This window comes from Chelmon rostratus, chromosome 18, assembly GCF_017976325.1.
Source record: "Chelmon rostratus isolate fCheRos1 chromosome 18, fCheRos1.pri, whole genome shotgun sequence".
In the NCBI taxonomy this organism is placed as follows: Eukaryota; Metazoa; Chordata; class Actinopteri; order Chaetodontiformes; family Chaetodontidae; genus Chelmon; species Chelmon rostratus.
This window is the reverse complement of record NC_055675.1, coordinates 1,401,811-1,422,974: the sequence shown is the minus strand read 5'-3', so window position 1 is coordinate 1,422,974 and position 21,164 is coordinate 1,401,811. Positions and strand designations below refer to the sequence as shown.

The 21,164-nt window shown below is 40.3% G+C and overlaps 1 protein-coding gene across 1 annotated transcript in view; it reads left to right on the top strand.

The window, feature by feature from the left end:
- Window positions 1-3,610: 3,610 nt before the first annotated feature.
- Window positions 3,611-21,164, top strand: part of bach2b (BTB and CNC homology 1, basic leucine zipper transcription factor 2b) — an 84,850-nt gene continuing 67,296 nt past the window's right edge. Inside the window, exon 1 of the mRNA XM_041958843.1 lies at window positions 3,611-3,732. The gene's annotated coding sequence lies outside the window, so the exon portion shown is untranslated. The remainder of the gene's footprint in view (window positions 3,733-21,164) is intronic.

Sequence of the window (21,164 nt, the reverse complement as noted above, 5' to 3'; positions counted from 1 at the left end):
ATAAGTTGCCCTAATCACTATCATAAAATGACATCATCACCCCTTTACATACAGTATGCACAATTTTCTGAATCTCACCTAATTTGATGCTTTCTCCACGCCACTAACAAATGCCTGTTGGTGGTGTTGTTTTGATGTCAGCAGCAGCACCATCTTAAATCGGCGGTTTAATGCATGCACTAGCACAGGGAGCTGCTCTTTGAACGCCACTCATGGAATATCCAGTAAAAAGTGACGGCTGCCATGAAGAAGGGGCTGTCTGCTGTACTGTGATAATTCATAATTACATGCAAACTCCCCGGGGGTAGTTTTTACATTAGGAATTAAAACATCTCCTGTGAGTGTTTGCCTGTCCAAATAGGATGTGAGCTCCCTCCAGAACAAAAACCCTGCCTCCCTCACATGGCTCATGTTTAAGCCGAACAGCGTTCTCCAGCTTGCCTCCCTCCCACCGCCTCGCTCCGCTCATTTAGCATCATGCCTTTGCATGTCTGTTTGTTTGTTTGCGCTGGTGTTTTCACTTTAAGAATTTGAGAAATCAGCCCCCACATAAATGATTTCCTCACCAACTAACAATCACCCTGCATCTTCCTGTACAATAATAAAGCAGTATAACAATATGATGTTTCTTTAGGATGCTGTAATGCATCTATTGAACTTAATGCTTACCTTATAGTGAGTATATGTGAGTTTACAGTTAACCAACTGTGACTGCCCCACAGCCCAGGACCCCGAGGGGCCTCAAAAGCCCAAGGTTTACTGTTTGTCAGCTGGGTTTGGTCATTTGAATTATCCCAATTTTGAAAAGAAATTTGTAGCACAAAAGTATAACATCAACTAAGAACGAAGAGCATGAACTGGGTCACAGCCTTGTTTGATTGTCGTGCACGTTGCACGCACATTGTGCAAACTGCTGAACAAAGTTTTATTTAATCAAACTTCAACAAGCTAGTTGAGATAGAGGGCCAGTTGGTTTTATTCCAGCATAGTATAGTAAGCCAACCGGTTGCTTTCAAGGTCTCTGGGCAAATAATGAAGTTACTGTGTACCGTGTAAACTGCTGCAGGGTTAATGGGAGCCCTTGCAAGCCAAAATTCTGGGGCACAATTTGAGCAGGGGGCATATTATTATTATTATTATTATTATTATTATTATTATTATTATTATTATAACACTAGATCAGTTTTAGTTCCTAATATATATGAGGGTAAATGCTGTTTGTGCTGTTCGGGTTATTTAAAAGGACACTTATTCCCTCCCACTTCTACACTAGCTTCTTCACTGCTGCCTCTTCTCTTGTGGAAGAGCTAAATCTCATCTGCTTCACCAACAATTTTAAGGGGCATAAAGTCCCATGAAAAAAACTATAAAAAAGACTATATCCACGATGCAAATTAATTTAGAGAACATAGACGATAAAGCCAGCATGGTAATAGCTGTGTTTTCAAACACAATGACTAGAAAGCAGCATGAGTCCAGATGAGACTATGACACTGTGCTGACATCACATAGCAGCGTCTGCTCTATCAGCGATTAGTAGTAGCAGTAGTAGTAGTTGTTAATGGGTTATTCATTAATCTTCCCCTGCTTCACACAGATCAGCAACTTTAACTTTCTGATCATCATCATCATCATCATCATCATCCCATGACTGGTCTGAAATGGTCTGAAAACACTTTAAATCTCACCTCTTGCAGAGCTGAGGCTTTCTGTCATATTTCTAATGAATAATGAGTATGTGATAGTGGTGCGAGCTCACTGCCATACGATTCACACAGCTCTCCCTTACCAACATCGAATTGGATGCTATTCTCTCACAAGTCACGACTAGCCAGCGAGCCAGAAGGCTAAATAACTGGACTGAGCGATGGCTGCTAACTTAGCTGGCACTCGCCAACTATCTTGCAAAGCAAGCTGTGACTATATTTGAATTAATTAATTAATGCAGTTAAGTGTGTATAACTAATTGCATTTGATTTTCACGTTTGAAAAAGTGATTGATGGTCTACTAACCACTTCAGCAACATTTAAGCTGCAGCCAACGTCTCCTCCAGCATTGATGTGCAGTTGAGTGCTGTGTGCTGGCCACTGCCTCAGTTCATCCTGCAGTTTCTGGAAGACACCAATACCAAAGGGAAAGGAGGTGTGTGACTTTGAAGTATGAGCAATATCATAAATAGAAGAATATGTTTAATGCATCGGATATAAAGATCATAACTAGAAAAAGATGTAGTAAAAAATAATATATTTAAAAATTCTTGTAGGACACGTGCCCCCACTGTGCCTGGAACCCCTTGGCAGGTTAATCCAGGCCTGCTAATCACAGGTTGCATATGTTCCTGTGTAAGTACACTGACAGCAGTGTAAAAACTGGAGTCAAATCCTTTGTTAGTGTGGCCATTAAAGCTGATTCTGATTCTTATATAAACTGTCAGCAGATCCCTCAACCAGATATATTCTCTTCTCAGATTGGTTCATGTTAATAGTTTGCAGCTATTCTTCATGGGGTTCATCTCACCCCCCCCTCAGATTTGTATTGCAGCTCCTTTGTTGGGAGTCATTTCTTTAATGGTTTTCTGTTGCCAGGAAATATCATTAGAGCTTTCTGGCAGTTTTTAAAGCCTTAAACTTTTCCTTTGTAAGAGATGATGTCCAGCAGGCTTTGCCAGGTAAACACTACAGAGCAAATCCAGTTGTAATCTGCATGATCAGTGAGTCATCCTGACATGGCCTGGACAGCTCGTTTTAAAAGCAGATTATTGTAGACGACGTGTTGCAGTTTCTATATTTTTATCAAGTGTTCTATGTTATAGCTGTGTTTCTTAACCTTCACGTACAATGATTACTTATACCTAAAAACTTATTTAGCAATAAACCTGATTCTGATCTCAATAAACTACAAACTGATATAGGCCTAAATAGGCCAAAGAAGTTTTTTTTCAAGCATTTTCTTTTTAAGCTGGCACACTTTAATGGCCGCCTTTCTTCAACAACATTAATTGGAGAAAAAATATTAATCGAAAACGTCAAACATGTAACTAGCGTGCTTTGGACGGAAATGAGCTCCACCTTAGAGCTATAAGGTGGTTTGGCTCAACGAAAGAAGCAGCGAAATAAAAAAGACAATTCTAAACTCAGTATGTTACGCCTCGTGTCATCTCTCAGCGTCATATTCCCGCTGTGTGCACCGGGAGCAGGGGAGGGGAGCCGCCGAGCCGCCGAGCCAGCGAGCACGGGGGGAGGGCTTTCAGCGAGCAGCCGGTAGTGCGATTCTCCAAGCTCCGCTGCGCACAGACGAGGGCGTACGCGCGCGATTCCCGCCGGCACCAACGCAACGCCGCCTCGCGCCAACGATGTTGTGAATGAGGGGATAGAGTGACGTCAGCGGCCGAATGTCAACAATGTAGCGACTGAGAGTAGGCGTTCCAGTCGAGTGTAACAAACAGCGGAGACGGAGCGGCACGCCGCGCTGGATCACCACGCACACACACACACACGCACACGCGCGCGCGCAGTCGTACACGCAGCAGCGGCAACAACAGACCGGAGAATCACCGACGTTGTTTTTTTTTTTTCTAAGTGAGAAATAACCGAGTTGTAGCAGCGGGAGAAGAAGTCACCTATCTGCAGCCGGGAGGCTTTGAGGAAACGACAAAGCGAGTCATCATGTGAAAGAACTTATGAGGGAAACGGACAAAAGGGCTGGAATACGCGCAGAATAGAAAGTAAAAGGTGAGCTGCCGTGCACGTTTCTCAGCGTCTTTTCTCTCTCCCTGGACAACATTTCGCTGCTGTTTCTATGATTTCCCCGTTTGTCAATCTCAGTCTATTGTTGATGCTCTCATAGCCGAGTTGCAAACTTGTGTAAGTGGCGCAGTGGTGGGCTGCAGCCTACAGAGTCCTCCCTGCGATGTATGGAAAAAAAAAGTCACTAATAGAAAAACAGAAAAACCGCATGCATGAATCTTGAAAGCTTGGCGGTGGTGCGAGTATTTAAGGATGTAATGTTTTGGGGTGTGAACGCGGGTTCGGGAGTGAAACTGAACTCTGTACCACATCCTGTTATGCTTTGAGTCAATACGCCGTGTGCGCTCCCTTTTTCTCTGTTTTTGAGAAGTAGATGATCCCAGAGGAGGGTTAGGCATGCCGCTGCTACGAGGAAGATTATTCCAGAAAATAACAGTCTGTCACATGCAGCGTCACTACACACCTCCCTCATTCACTACATGTACAATCGTCCAATTAATTATTATTATTATTATTATTATTATTATTATTATTATACCATGCCTTGGAGCATTTTGTCTGTCTTATCTTTTACCACACCTCCTCATTAATCCACTTTTTAAATAAATCATCAAAATATTTGCTGTGTAAGGACGAGCCTTATTTGCTCCGACAGCCAATGGAATCATCAATCGCTCGACGGTGTCGTTTAAGAACCCATATTTTCATTATCTTTAACCCTTCATGTGACAAAGATCGGGACAGCACTTTGCCGAAAATAAAAGAACACATCGGTGATTTTTCACCAAGCGGTGACAGTATGGAAGCAGCTGCGCCTTTACGCGCGGTCCTGCATTGTCATGTGAATGGATGCTGCAGTAGTGGCTTAGTCAGTCCCTGTCAGTCTCATTATGTTGGAGTCAGTAAATTATGCTGCGATGCAGGTCGCTGATTAATTCGTCTCAGAAATAAAAGAAGAACCCTGATATGCATATTTTTCGTTAAAAATCCTTTAATAACTCAGTTTGGTGGCACATGCTTTTATGCATACGATCGGTTAACGTCTTACACATGCCTGTTAGATATTAAATGTGTTTTTGACACAGTGAAGTTCACAATGGGAATACATCGGGTGCCAAGCTTCATCTCATTTTTCAGCGCCCACATTTGCTTTGCAGAGTGTGTCGTTGAATGAAATAATGAAGCTTGTGTCCTCAGCGTCCAGGCAGGCTGTGCTCCTTCTTGGCAGAACAAGGAGGCAGAATAAACGTGTTTATTTCGGGATACTATTGTTGGATCGCCACGTGTTTGACTTGGCGGTGAGGTGCCTGAAATCAGAGGGGAGTGAGTGATGCTGCCATTAATGCGGTGATACAGCATTCTGAGGAGCAGTGACATCCGGCATCACAGCCTCTTTGTCTGTTTGTGCTGATGCAACGCGATGATGGCACTGAGGGAATCGCAGCATCACCCTCCTTCCTCGACCATTTCTCACATGATGTGTCGCATTTTTGCTGTTATTTATTTTTTTAATCTAATATTGGAATTATTGGTTTCCGTGAATCCGCGCTGCTGTTTTTTTTGACTGCATTATGAGAGGAGAGGATTTCAGTCTCGTCGGAATATCTGATCAATGTGATTTTAAAGGGAGCAGGAATGAAAACACATTGTCGTTCACTGACATCGCTCTGCTTTCACAACACGTGCATGGCGCCAGTACTCATGCGCAGTTTTACGCACAGAACCTTTTGTTCTGTACAGTAGCCCCGCTGCCTTTCTTTTCCCATGCATGGCAATCCCCTGCTTATTGTGAGGGGGAGGAGGGGTGTCCAAAACTGTAAACCCCACAGTGACTCAGTCAGGCTTAAATGCCACTTCATCCGATCTGCCAGCGCTTTATTTCCCCTGCATAGATCAGTCTGTCATCTGAAATATCAAATCATATGTATTTCTCTGCATCATCATTTTCTTTGTCCAGCTGCACAAACAGAGGAATGACACGACACATGGCATTTTCATCTTGATAGCTCATTCTCTACAGTATATTATAATGCTAAAAATAATAAATGAGTCATTTTCCCTGCATTTCAGCATCAGAATATAGTCTGTTGAATAGCTCAGTGATTGAAACATATTTCTCAACAAACATTATCATCAGACAAAAGTTTCCAGTTTAGCAAGATTTTTTTTAAATTATATTATTATCCCAATGTCATTCGTCTGAATGTCAGCAATGACACTGAATTATTGCCATGTTGTTGCATCACATTTTTGAGCTTCTTCTTCACTTCTGTCACTTCCATTATTAGAACCTGCAGCTTCAAAGTAGCATTAGTGATGTTGCGTGGGGTTTAGGGCTGTTGCCAGGACTTAAGAAATGCTGGGGACGCGATACACCCTGACCACCCAGCCCAGACCAGACAACAGAAGTTCTATGTGCAGAGTAAATAAGTTAAGTAAGTTATATTAGAAGCCTTTAGCTTGTGGGACATACTGGTTAAAATGTGGGCCAGACATCACTGGGTCCTCTCCGGGCCAAAAATAGTACAAACAGACTGATTACACCTGGCACTTTGTATAGACAAGACACTGGAAATAAACACTGCTGCATAATCTAATGAAATGACCAAAAACTGCTTTCTGCTGCAATCTTTTGTAGGAAAGAGGAAGATAATTTTTCTATCTTGTTTTATACGTATTTCATTTATTCAGTTACTTATTCAATATTCTATTTTCTGTATATTTGAGGATATTGAGGTCCAAATGCTGTTAAAGCCTTGTCACTACCAGGAACATAATTATGGGGGGATACTTAAGTAATTTATTGTATTTTGTCACTGGCTTACAAATTGATACATTAGTGTATGTAATACTGTGAAGGTAATGCAATCAGCTTGTAAAATGCTCTGGTAGTATTTGTTGTTAAAAAAGAAAATACTCTGCACATCATGTCCAAAATGAATGTTATAACCCTGTTTAGAGGTTCACCTCTCTAAAAAAAAAAGACGTTTTTTAAACCATCCACCATATATAACAATAAAAACTATGCAGAATTTTGCAACATTAAGCTTCATCCTCTTCTATTGTGTCCAGTCCTAACATTCTGTAACTGCAGGTGCATCAAAATGAATTCAGCAAGACCCCGTTGAAGCCCTCTGTGAAGATAAGTCATAAGTCATGTTGGACAAAATGTTATTATATATTAAGGCCAAGCTGAGTTTGGCTTGGGAACATCTCTCAGTCTGAGCTCAGTCAGGCTGTTTTGGGGATCTGGACATAATGAGTCCCTCAGGGTTCCCAGCCACAGCTGAAATCCCACACGGCAACAGGATCCCTTCATGTGACCCTGCTGGTCCCCCCTTCATGCTTTCCGTTCTGGACTGTACCATCCAGGGCTAGCTCCTTCAGGTTTCCTGAGCCCACAGCACTCACGTTTTATGTCGCTGAAGTTCCTATCAAGCTAATTAAAATCCTGATGACAGAAGAAGCTGCTTGTGTTGAAAAGTAACCAAGCACTTATGGGTTAATGATTCATGAAATTGCAGTTGGAGTAGGATGTGATTGAGTGATGTGATCTCTTTGTGTGATCGTAGAAAGATCCTTAGCAACCCCTTAAGGTTCTAAAGCAGCAATATTTTTGATTCTTATGAAACATAGCAGTGTGGTTTTAAAGCAAAGCATATCCTCCGTAAAGAAATGAACAAAAAGCTGCAAATCCCCATCTCTCACATGGATGTTGTTTTCTTTCTGCATCATTAAAGGATCGTTTGCATCACTGAGGATATTTGAGTAACCCCCACCAGCTCAGCTCAACATCCCAAGCCAGTGCTTTGGCCAGGAAAAAAAGAAGAAAACATGTTCCCATAGCTCTCCCACGTCAGCACAAAGGCATGTTTGACTGGGCTGCTGCCAGTGTGAGGCGTAGATGGAACAGCACTGCTGGGAGAAATCTAAGATCCTGCACTTTACACCGAGGGCTATTGTTTCTCCCCCTCTCTCTCTCTCTCGCTCACCCTGTTGTGATCCCTTCTTTCCGTCATATCATGGCTGCTCATTATTCTTCTCCCATCGTTCACGGCAGCGATGTGCACTGGCTTTATCGCTCACCATGTGAAATCAGATTGCATTATCCCGCCATGCCCAGCTCCCATCAGTCTGCGGTTGCAGACTCAGTGCCTGTCTGTGTGTTTGCTGCACAATGGAAACACTTGCCAAGAAGCTATCAAATGTAAAACACCACAGGCTGATTTCTGATTGTTCTCTTTTGTTTTGTTTAGTTTTTTTTTTCTTGTGTTGCCTGTAAGGAATTATCAGGACACGTAAATCATCCTGATAGTTGCGTCAAGCCCATTTGATGATCTCACAGGCTTGTCATACTGCCTCGAGCAGAGAGCTCACCCTCTGAGCTCTGAGTTAATACTCTTTACTAACCCTCCTGTAGTCATCCGTAAGGTTACAACTGTGCAAAACATATTGTGCTAATGAAATAATGCACATCTGGTCCTAATCGCTTTGGAATTAAAACTTGTAAGGGTGGAAGATGGAGGGCAGGAGGTTCAGTGGTTATTGAGGCAGTTTAGAAGAATAAGCCGTGTGTAAAGTGGTGTTCAGTGAATGAAGAGAAAACATTTAGCACAGTGTAATGACCTGTTTGTATTGGATTAATGCACTACTACTACTACTGTTAACTGGAGAGCATTGCAGAGTCCTGTTTAAACTTGCACCCACCGAGCAGGAGACTGTTCAGTGTAGAGGTGCTGCTGCTGCTGCTGCTGCACTTGGTTTGCGTACAGTCAGTGAGCTGGAGGTGCTCACAGCTAAACCTGGCACTGCTGCTGCTTTGACAAAGATAGCTCCTCAGTCAGAAGATGCCAGGCTGGAGCAAGGTATGGAAGACAGCTGGAGCCAGTTAATTAAAAGGTGCTTTTAAAAATCAATCAAGGGCTTATGATTAAACCAGTAATAATAACAAAATGTAAGGTTTCTGTGTGAAAATTATGACTCTTGAGATTACAGTCAGTTCTCAGTGTATTATCAGAATTTCGATCTTCTGAGGATTAAGTGTTAGAATGTTTTTTTTCTCATAATGCAGACTCAGTTTCATCTGAGTTTATTCTTGCCTTTGTTTTAAAGATTAGATTCAAATTTGAATTCTAAAATCTTCCTGAGAATTCTGACATAATTTCACAGAATTCTCATTTAAATCTCACGATTCTGAAATGAGATTCTCTGTCTTAAAACAATGAATTTCAGAATTAAATTCAGTGTTATTTAGACAGCTTTGGTCCTCCACTGAATTACTTTTCTCAGAACAACAACTTTATTCGTGGCATTGAGTTAAATTTATAATGAAAACTTTGAATTCTCAATGTTGTGGTTTCAAACAAGATTCTGGGAATTCTTAAATTGAAAAAAATAAGTTTTCTTCTTTCTTCTTATTATGTGCTAATTTCAAAAACTCAGTTTTAGTCCCATAGCCCTAACCTTCCCCCAGATTCTGAAGACAAATTAAAAAAAAAAAAAAACACAACTGTGGCCTAATCTTTGCCCATAAATTGAGAATTAAAGACTAAGATTTATTATTGACAGAATTTTTAAGACTATATATTGACTTCAGATTTAATTTCAGAATTGTTTTCTCATCATGCTTTTTCTTGGGATTTTTGATATTATTCATTATTCCGACTTTAATCTTTTCAATCTTTAATTCTCTGTGTAGTTTCAGAATTTTCAAAGGAAAAAGAGAATTCTCATTTTCTTTTCAGAATTCAGCTCAGATGCATTTAGAAGTCAGTCCTACATTCATTCATACTCAACTCTATATAATACACACACACTAGTGAGCAGGAAGTTGAGATTTCATACACTTACTAGTCCTCATTGTCAGCTGTAGACCCTCAGTGGCCAGTTTTGCATCTGTAAAGTGTGGAGCATTGTATTGTGTCTTGTTAGTAGAAATTAGTGTATGTTACATGTGGTTGTTTAATCTACGAGGGCACTATGTCGTGAATAGATTCCTTTTTTTGTCTTCTCTTTTGTCTTGATTCTGTTTATTGGCTTGACTTTACTGTCAGCTCTCAAATTTCTCATTTTGTTTTTGGGATTCAGAAATTCAATTCGTCTTCATTTCATTCTCAGAATTCATTGAAGAGCTCAAATCGTTTTTATTTGTGTGTCCCTGCATGTCTTCCATAGCTGTCCATCTTTCTTTTGCCAGCTGGGCAGTTGAGTTGTGAAATTGCCTCTGGGACACCTACGCTGATAGAAATATCTGTGAAACCTGACCATGTGTTACGGTTGTTTTTGAACTCTGCTGATCGACCAGTGCTGAATGAAACATATTCCATATTTACTCACTTTCATTACGCTTTTGCATGTTGTTTTAAAAAACCATTGACTTGTATGTGCTCTTTCTTTTATTATTCCACGTGTCACAGAATGTGAATGACATGTGCGACAGTTTTTCTCCCCCTCTGAGCCCACTGGGAACATGGCAGCCAAAAAGCCACATATAGATATTCACCTTGGTAACAGTAACAGAGCAATTATCATGGCATCAAGCTAGGCCAGCTCCTCTGTATATGCATGCTGGACTTTCTTACAGTTGCTAAGGTTATTCATAGTAAATACTGTTGTCTTTGTGCTCCCCAGAGCCCACCCCCTGCTTCCCCCATAGAATTGATATGCATACCATTTCAAATTAGAGCAGTTTGCTATGAAAACAAGGTGATGTAAACAGAGTATGTCTCTAGGGTTAGGCCTCCTGTGGTGTTTGCAGCTCCTCTCTGTGTCCTCCTGGGGAACACTGAAGCACACAGTTGTAGTAGTAGTAGTAGTAGTATTTCCGATTTAAGCTCCTCCTATTGTCTGTCAGCAGTTTTCTCTTTGCAGCTGCTGAGTCACACATTAAGTGGAAACACTGACCAGAGAACAGTACACATACAATCCTCACTGTCAGGATTTCCATTGATTAGAAGGTATTCGGTTGGTTGTGACGTATTCTTCTATAGTTTGTTTAGTTTTGTTCTCCCATTAGGGTATAGTATGTAACAGTCGAACTTGAATTTTTTTCTACATGCTATATTTGTAGTTGACAAAGAAATCTCACTCGAGGTTCATTTAGTAAGTGTTCTGGTTGCCATAGCAATAAGAATGCTAGATATCATAGAGATATACACTAGAAAGCACTAAGTGCATACCTCCTATGTGCATAATTGTCTACATTTATTTTCCAGAAAAAAAGTTAATCATCTCAGTCTAGATCTCTATCAAAATGCTCTATATAATAATCTAAAAAAACAATATGAATTTATGTTCAAGATGTTTTGAATTCAAATGTGTATAATTCAAGTAGTTTATCAGGCCTAGCTAAATCTTTTGAAATTCTAGGACCTGCACCAAAATCTATTCACTTCTTCCTACACCAAATTCCATTGAAATTTTGTGCTATTCTGACTAATAAATATAGAAACAAACAGAGCAAAAATGTAACTACATTGCTGGAAGTATTAAAACATATGTTTACCAACCAAGTAAAATAAGCCAATGTTATGCTTTTATAAAGACGTAAAAATATAATTAAACTGCACATATAGCAAGAGTAAGGTAAAGTAAAAGTAAATATAGTAAAACAAGATAAGATATGCCTTTACTGATTACCAAAAGCGAAATTCAGATGTTATAGCACAAGGAAAGAAATAGAGAAAAGTAAAAAAAAAAAGAATATGAAATGAAATGAATATGAAATAATTGTAGAAAAAAAGAATAGAAATAAAATGTAGTAGTGGAGCAAGTTTACATAAAGTGCTTAAGATTCACAAAGTGTAGACAACAGTTCAGAAAAACAAGTAATAGTATTGCGGAGCGGCTGCAACAGGCGGTCTACTGCTTGACGGCCAAAGTAAAGTGATGGATTTCTTCTTGTAACCTTGACTGAAAAAAGTGTTTTTTTGAACTTTCAGTTAGAAAACGTACTAATTTGCACTTCCTCTTCTTTTAGCTAAATTGCACCTGACATGCTTAACAGATCTGTAAATACGACTGCACCTGACAGAGTACAGATATTGGCTGTTGGTCACAAGCGTTTGTGTTTCTAAATATAAAGACGTCTGAGTAGATGACATTAGAATGAAGAGTTTCGACACGGTTCTCCCCCCTCCTGCACAGGCAGACAATGTGCTTCTTCCTCTGAAGTTTGAGGTCGTATCCTTATATGTGACACCCTTTGTTCTGTTTACTGACAGTGAAATGCACACTGCAACAGTGAGAAGCTTGCTACTGCAGTCATCACCGTTTTCTCCCTCTTGCTGAGTTATCAGAGTTAAACTCATTACAACTCTTACAGTCTGGGCTGCTGAGGAAAAAGATTTTTGGCTATAAAGCAGCTGTGTTGTTTAGAGTTTCTGTTTATATCCTTCACCCAGACGGTAAAGGCCTGGGTGTCAAAGATACTGTGATGAGTATAATATCAAAGGGCATTTAAGGCCATTTATGAGCCGAGCTCAATGGAATTTTGTCATGTAAATACTGCACATGCTGTTCTTTTCCTGAAAGAACAGATCCAGGTCCAGTTTTTTTTCCTTTTGTCACGGCAGACTAGCACATTGATAGGCCAATATCTTCATCAGATACTGGATTGTAACAGATATATCGGTAGTGGTGTGTGTGTTAACCGATACTCAAGCAGAAATTGCAAAGTAGTAAAAAGAAATGTTTGTGGCCTATATTTAAAATCTGTAAATCAAGTTTAATATAGTTGAAACAATAATCTATATTTAATGTGAATTTACTCACTTGTTCTGGCTTAAAGATTGATTTTTAAGCCTTAAAACTCCATCACTATGTGAATATGGTTTTCTATCAAAGCCTTTTTTTATCATTTGAATATGGGGTGTTGTCTGTAAAGAAGCCCCCATAGAGGAACTTCACTAAATAAAATAGTCTTAAAAATTCATCTGGAAGCATCTTCACAACAAGATTACACATCTGATCAGACACTTGATGCCAGGCTCTGCTACTTGACTGATATCAATAATCAGTGCCATGGTTAATTTCCTGTCTGTGCCAAAAAGCAGTGTACCTTTTCATGTATAGTTAAAGTTAAAATGATTAAAATGATTTAAATTCCAAAGGTTTTACCATTCAAAGTGTACTGCTATCTTATACATGCTGTTACTGTTATTTTTAATAATGAAGTTTATTGTTCAGCTGTAAAATATATTTCCTGAGACACATTTGTATTACAAAATATTTGCATTATGTGTTTGTGAAGAAAAAAGGGTATTGGCTGATGTATTGTTTTTTGAATTTCTGGTCTTCTCAAGAATGAATGTCAGCCTCAAAATTGGTCAGGCACATGTTTTATGCTCATCCTTTCCATCATTAAAGGTCATTCTCTGTGTTTTCCACTGATTCTTGCTGAGTTAAAGTGGCTTTGTAGTGACTGACTGAAATTTAAAGCATGAGCTGTAGGGGCCAAACGAAGGCCTTCTTCTTAGATATTTCCTGCCACGGTCATTTTGTTTTCCCCCACCTCTCTCTGTGTCGATGGGAAAAAGAAGTGGCGCTCAGTCAAGCATGGTGGAAGGTATTTCAAACAATCAGCGGATTCCTGGTTTGGGGAGTGAGATCATTGTTTTACTGGAGGAGGGAGGGGGGGCTGGGATGACCCCACGGCAGGACGTTGTTGTCCGTCTGCCAGAGCCACTCGGTGATGGCTGTGAACTTGGAAGTGACACCGGCTGTGGCAGAGGTCAGAATTCCTCCCTGGGTGGATTTATTTGTACTGCTTTGCACACCAGAGACACCCTGTAAAAACTGAACACTCCCATTGTGTCTGTGAGGCACGTTAACACGCAGCACTGACGTCTGCGGCTGATGAATGTGGTGGAGATGAAGAATAATAAGCATGCTCCTCAGAGGTCGGAGTAAACAAAGTGTCAGGGAAGAACGACCGATCGCTCAGCGCACACAGTGATTTGATCTCCTGCTTGTTTTGTGAGCTCACATATCAGAGATGACAGTGAGAAATGCTCGTGGTTCATGTACATCATTATAGCTGCATGATAATAAACTCGACGATAACACGAGACCACGAGCATCCATCTTTAAAGTGACAGTTCATTCAAAGTGCAGCAAAACAGTTTTCTTCACGTAACCCTCGTGATATCCAGCAAAGCAGATAGTTTCCATTGCTTTGTTTGCTTTGTGCTGCTCTTGAGAAGTTTGTCTCTAAGATTTCTGCCTGAACCGCAACACAGTGAAGTTTAGTTCAGTTATTGTTTTTCATTTGAATGAGTGAAATTTTCAAATCATATGGATGTTTGAAACGATGGAGAGGATGATGGATTTGGTCTTCAAAAAGACCAATAAAATGGTGAGTTTTTCACCTGACAGGTGGGCTGCTGCTGGTTAGCAGCTGTCAAACAGTGAAGAGTGGTTGAAATATGCCAGTAAAACCTTTAAGCACGTTATGTGATTCTTTGTTGCCGTAATAGCTTTGAATTAAGACCTCCAAGATTTGGGGAGGTTTTCCTCACTCTGAAAAGCTAACATTAGCCTCAGCAGCTGAAGTGCAGGGGGGTCGCTCAGTTAAATAACTTTTCACCATTAGGTTTTAACTGCAGTTATTCGGTATTACCGTAAGTGGACAGTGTAGCTGCTGTGAAGAAATGTGAATGCCACTATTGTAATATCTTAACAAACATTAGCTAAATTGGATTTCGTCTGCTGTAGAAAACTGGCTAAGGTAACCCATCATCTCATTTATTTTATGCACAAACAATAAGATAATTTAGTAATAACTGGTACAAGCTTGCCTGTTGACTATTTTACAGAATAGCAAAGAGGCCTGGAGTCAGTCTAAGTAAGTTCATTAACAAATGCTTGAATGGAGGAGTGTGTGGAATTTTGTTTCTGGTGCTCATAAAATTGAAAAAGTACATTCAGAAAAAAATTCTATTGCAAGATCTTTCCAAACATCACAGCATGAGTGTATGCATTTTCAACAGAACATAAACAAATGAAAACGTTGACTCTCACAACCTGTTCACATGCAGCCAAAACTGTCTGCATGACTTCGTACCACCAGAGGTGAGATTGTTTTTCCTGTTCTGGGTGAACCGACCTCTTAACGACTGCATGCATTCTGAGGCCGTTTACAGTAAACCCAATCATATCTTCACTGACGTTGTTGAAGCAGTGGAGTGTAAAACAACAAAGCATGCTCAGTGTGTGGTTTGGTGAAGGAGTGCAGCTGTAAAGGAGTTTGTGTGAAGGAGGAGAGGAGGGTTGTGGGGGGGGGGGCATCCTGTGAGACCAGCACAGGTGGTTGGGAGGGGATGGTGGGGTGGAGGGAGGGAAGGAGGGAGGTTGTGGGCGTGGATGTGCAGTAATGTGCCCATTTCCTGCACCGAGCCCCCGTGCTGTACTGTAAACCAGTAAGCTTACAACGAGATCAGCAGGATTTGCTGGTGGTGGCTTCCTGCCATTTCACAGCAGGCAGCCATGGGTGGAGATCCTGTCTGTGCACTCTAGTGGCCCACTGTGCCCAATACTTTTCCTCGTGGTGGTTTTTTTTTCCTAATCATGGCACCGAAAAAGTAGCACGAAAAGGACCATTAATTCTACAGCAAGAAAGAGCTGTGGATTGAAAGCATAAAAACTGAGAGCATGACGTTTACCCCAATGGGTTTTCCATTTGTTGCACACAGATGTGGAATGGAAAACCTGAAAGTCTATGTGTTGGGTTAAATCCACGTATACAGCCCTTCCTGTGGGGGTGTAATCTGTACGCGGATACTTGTTAGCCAGGTTTACGGTGATTCGATCCTGTAATTTCAAGTGAATGAGCCTGTAAAAAGTCCTCCGGGCATGTTCACGTCATATTTTTGGAGAATTCACTCCTGTTGGCTCGGCTCGATTGGTCAGAAGAGAATGATGTCATTTGAACATGGGTGCCACAAAAGAAACCCAAGTGTCCTCCATGTCAGGCTCATTGTGGGTTGTTAGGTGCATCACTAGACTAATTCTTGGTGTAAAGATATTTAAATTGTTGCCAGAAAGCACAGTAATATAAGTAAATCTGCAAAACTGTCTTTTGAAATTCACTGCCAGTGTTTCAAGCAGTCAGTCATGACTGCTGGTGCGATGTGGTCCAGACCTCCAGGTAACATGCCAATCGTTCACCCAGAGAACGACAAATCTCTACTTTTCTGCATAAAAACATCACACTGGTCTATTAAGCTGAAGTCTGGGATATCTTTCATCACATGGAGTTTGAGGTGATATTGTGAGTCTGAAATAGACTCCGTGCACAGTTCTGTTGGTGTCTACATGCACCGACACTGTCACATGTTTGTCAGCACATACCGTCTGTACATGCAAATTTCATGTCATGTGACATGGTTGTGTAAATGATCTTGGAATGGCTGGAATTATGGTTGTCCAGGGAGACACATACAAACACACACTTCCAGCAATGGGTTGTGTGTATATATTCTTAAACTAAGTTATAAAGTAAGGAAAACACAAAACATGCTATTTTAATGCGGTAATACTTTACTGGAGTTCCATGATTTTTTATTTAATAATAACTTCTTCTCTTCTTCAACCTTGTTTTCTTTAGTACTTGTTCTTTACTAAATGATACACAGCAGCAATATTAACTGACAAATCCCATGTTTCTTTCCCTAGTTAGGGCTCAGAGTGCAACCAGAGTAACTTGAGGAAATGACCCCAGAGCGCGATGTTTAATGGGAGTGAAAAGACAGATGTTGACATCTGATAGCCAGCAGTTAGTCATTCATGCAGAAGCTCAAGTAATAAAAGGTGTTTTAAACGGTGCGACGTCTAGAAAAGGTAAATTACGGTAAAAAAATCATCCAGTCAGCTCCGTGCGTTTGCAGTCAGGAAATGTGAACCTAAATGACCCAAATAAGCTGTAAAGCAGCAAAGGGAAGAAACAGTAGGTGTAATTTGAGTTCATGGTCAGTTCAGCAGGTGTCACCTGTGTCTCCCTCTGGCCTGCAGCGAGCAGGCAGACTTTTGTTGTGTACCTGCAGCGGTCACATGCCGCACTGTGCGGTCCGCTGGCCGAGCCGTGTCATTAAGGACAGATGGTGAAAGGTCAACGAGGCAAAGTTGTGGATGATCCACTGTTGATACTGAGTCACAAGATCTGCGTCAGCCGAGCCCGTGAGAACGACGCAGCGGGGGCGCCTGAGAAGCTGCTACCTGCCTCGCTTTAACCGTGCACTCACAGCTTTTGTGTTTGATGTTAAAGGTGAATTTTTAATATGAATTTCATTTATTCTCTCTCTGGTTGGTCTCAGTGGTCAGACGCCACATCGAGGCATCTCAGTCGTGATTGGCTCCTTACAGTTTTGAAGCACTTACTTATTAGCATGTGTTCATTGTGTGTGTGTGTGTGTGTGTGTGTAACTCTCTTTTTACTTGGAGGTGTGTGTTAGTTCAGATTTGCTCTTTGAATTTGTAAACTGTTTTGTTAAGTGCTATATAGATACAGTTGCTTTATGACTTAGTTGTTATTGTATCATTTAGAGGAGCTGGTATTGTTCAGGTTACAGTTTTGCATGTGAGGACATTGATCTTCAACTCGCTATAAAAATAGATAAATCCTTAATATTACTCTGTTCTATCCAATTCATCCTCAGTCGATAATCATGAGTCCAGAAAATTACATTTTCTTAGTAATTTAAGTCAGTTATCCTGTAAAACTGCCAAATATTCAGTGAGTATTTAAATATCTCTGAGTTTAATAGCTAATGGATGTCATCATCAGTTGTAGCCCTGCTGCCCCTTTGTAGCCTTGTTCTGTGTTTTGTATAGATCAGTTGTTGGTTTGTTTTTATTACAGTCCATTAGTATGTCAATGAGAGGAGCTTGTGCTGTCAGCTGATAAGATGAGGCTCCAGCTTTATGTGAAGACTTCAGTTGACTTCATTTACTGGACCATACTGTGTTTGATGTCAGATTTCTCTCTCTCTCTCCCTCTCTCTCTCTCTCTCTCTATATATATATATATATATATATATATATATATATATATGTCTATATACAGTCATGAATATACTGTGTGTTTTTGACCTAATACAGAATCATTTTATTAATCTAATAAAATAATTTTACATACAAGATTGTTGACTTAAGAAATAAAATAGCCAATTTCAGACACTATCTCATCTAATAATAAAACAATAAGATTGCAAATCTTCTGTGCTTACCTTTCTATAATAAAGTCGTTTAGGTTTTAATTTGCAAGAGCATGATTCTAAACTCAGTCCAGGTCCAGTTGCAGAGGCTTTTCCATAAAGGGTAGAGAAGAAGAAGGATGAGAAACAAAGGCAGACACAGCGAGAGAGTTGGAGAGAGTACAGATCAATAGCCGTGGCAGCATGGAGGGCTGCAGGAGCCGGCCATTTAGATGAATTACAGTAGCACAGCTTCCCTTTCATCTCACTCAAGGAGTGTGTCTGGAGGGGAGGAAGCAAATTGGTTCTCATCATGCTAAGCAAGTGCTGCTCAGTCTGATGTGATCACAGAGTCTCTTTGAACACAGTGATGTATATTCCTGCAGGATGATATACAAGAGGAGCATTTATGCTGCGCTTCAAGCCAACTATGGTTGTCATCTTCTCCTCCAGACCACAAACAGGCTGATCTGTCTTACCCTGCTCATCGCCGGGCTGCTGTAAGCATCATGATAACGCTGTCACAAACACGCAGCTGTAAGCACTCGTTCAGGTCGAGCTGTTTGATTGTTATCAGTTGACACTGGTGGCAGAAGAGAAGGGAAAAAGGAGATTTCACAGCTGATTTGATTCTGAAAGTGAAAGATTTCTTGAACCAGCGGCACAAACGGAGGCACAGTGTTCAGGCTCTCTCTACATTACAGTCACAGCTAAATCATCTCATACAGCCTGTGGTTTAAACTGCTCCATGATAGCTGTGATGTGACTCTGGTTAGTCTGAACTGTCTATGTTGTAAATGTTGTTGTGCAAGGCTCATTCCTCTTCCAGACTTTCCATTGTTTCAAGAATAGCTACTGGAATAAGACACAAAGAGGCAGATAACCACACTAAACCAAATGAATAAAATTCAGGCTTGGAATGAGTTTATTTGTATTGGAAACAGTTTACATTTTCTCAGCAGCACACCAGCAGATTTAGAGATTTAGAGATTTTAATAACTCAGCTAAATAACGTCACCTTATATCTGTGGCCAAATCTCAACTCAGCATCTATTTCCTAGCTTTTTCCAGTGCTTTCAATTACATCTCACAGTCTTCATCAGTTTAAGTAAGCTTCCATGACAAATGAGCAGGTTCCACCCAGTGCTGACAACTGTGAGATGCAACTGAAACCCCTTTTTGCAAACACATTTAAATATTTGAAATGTAAAAAAAGAAAACAAGACTACTGTAATTTCCAAGAATCTAAATGCTTCAAAACTGTTTATTTTGTCCAATAAACTGCGCAAAATATGATATGAGTGACATATCAGTCATTTTTAAGAAATCAAATATTTCATGTTTTTGGATAAATGAGTAAGTAATCATCATGATAGTTCATTGGCTCATTTTCTGTCAACTCTGTTAACCGGTGAAATGACTTTTTAAAACTGTATCTGTAACCTGTGACACACCTGTGAGCTACAGTGAAGTGAAGCATTCAGGTAAAGCAGGTGTTTTTTTTGTTACCATGGAGTTTTGCAAATCTAGAATAAAAAGAGGAGAATAAAAATCATACTGATATGTTTTTGGACTGAACCACAGATACTATAGCCCCAATCAAGTGGATTGCAGTGCAAAAAAAGTGTTAAAAAATGGAATAGAAATGTAATTTCACTAAAAGAAAAATCAAAATAGAATTTGTCAAATTAAATTTGATAAAGAAAATCTTAAGTCAAAGTCTGCGTTCTGGCTTTTTCCATGCGTTTCTTGTCTTCTTAAGCGATGGAGCAAATTCCTCCTGTGTGAGCAATGTTTTAGCAATTTCTGAAACATGTAAAACAAAAGGAGCAGTGTATTCGCGCTAACGCACAGTTACTATGGCTACTTTTCATTTGTTCTTCAAACCTGAACTCATTTTTTGAGCTTGTTCTTAAAACATTGCACACTGTTGGCTTGTACGTATCTTGCATTCGATTTTTCCATACATTTTGTTTGTGAGTTTTCTTGTGTGGAGCAAATGAGCAGTCAGCTCACAGGTTATGTTGCAGTCTTCTCTGACAAAACTCTTCCAGAGTTGCAGGCACTAACTCAGCGTTTGGAATCTGAAACGCCGCATGAATCGGCTGTGTGCAGTGCGTGTTTCTGTAGCTTTCCTGTCATTGGATGAGTAATTGTGGATGATAGGAGGGTTTGTCTTCACGCCCTCCCCGTGCACCACCGACCTGCCAATCATGACCTCTCTCCGCCTGATCGTGATGCAGATGTTTCAGTGTGACCATATACTGCTTGTGGATAAGTGATCCCTAATCACCACCAGAAGATGAAGGACAAGTCTGTAAGTAGTCTAATGCTGTCCCTACTCCGCCTTTTGTTTTTAGACGTCAAAACGTTGTTTTCTGCTGGCAGGAAGGCTGTTTTTTATTTTTTCCTGTTGTGGTTAGACGGCGTGAAGCCGAGGCAAACATTTATCACAGTGACACACACAAACAAAAAGTGAGACGGTGCTGTAGTCAGTTTCTTCTAATTCACAGTGTATTTGTCTAGATTTGATGTATAATCTAGAATCCCAGCAACAGCAGACTTATTAATTTATTTTGCTGTAAAATAATTCACTGATTCCTTTCTGCTTTTAAGCAAATATTTTTTAAGTCTACGAGCAGAACGCCTCCGTGTAAACAGATAATTGGGACGCTCTGAAGAATGAGAATATCACTCTATGGTCTCAAACAACAAGACAAAACCACACAGTTCGAAACTAATAAATTCTTGACAAAGTGCACATTTCCATTTATAACTTAGTGTTGCAAAGGAAATAAAACTTCCTTCTCTGACTTCCTTTGCAGGTGCTAGAATAGCGGCTGTTGTAGACTTAATATTCAACCATAATTAATCTAACTGTGTCTCGCGTCCTCCCCTGGGCTAGCGTAAATCTTTTCACAAGCGTAAAAGATCGTACCTGTTAACAACCCCAGTGACACTCATACAATAAATAAGAAAAACCTACATCTTTAACCCTTCCTTCTAATCGCAGATCAGGCCGAATGTTCCCTGAAGTTGTTCTTGTAAAAAGAGACTCTATAAGTCTAGAGTGACATGTTGCTCATGGATCCATTGGGTCCAGCTCTCACGTGTATAGAAAGTCACAACTCTTATCCCTGCTTTTCTAAATAATCTCCCAGCAAACACAAAGGTATTCTTTGTCCTGGCTGTTAGTCTCATAGCCAGAGTTTGTGGCTTAGCGTATAT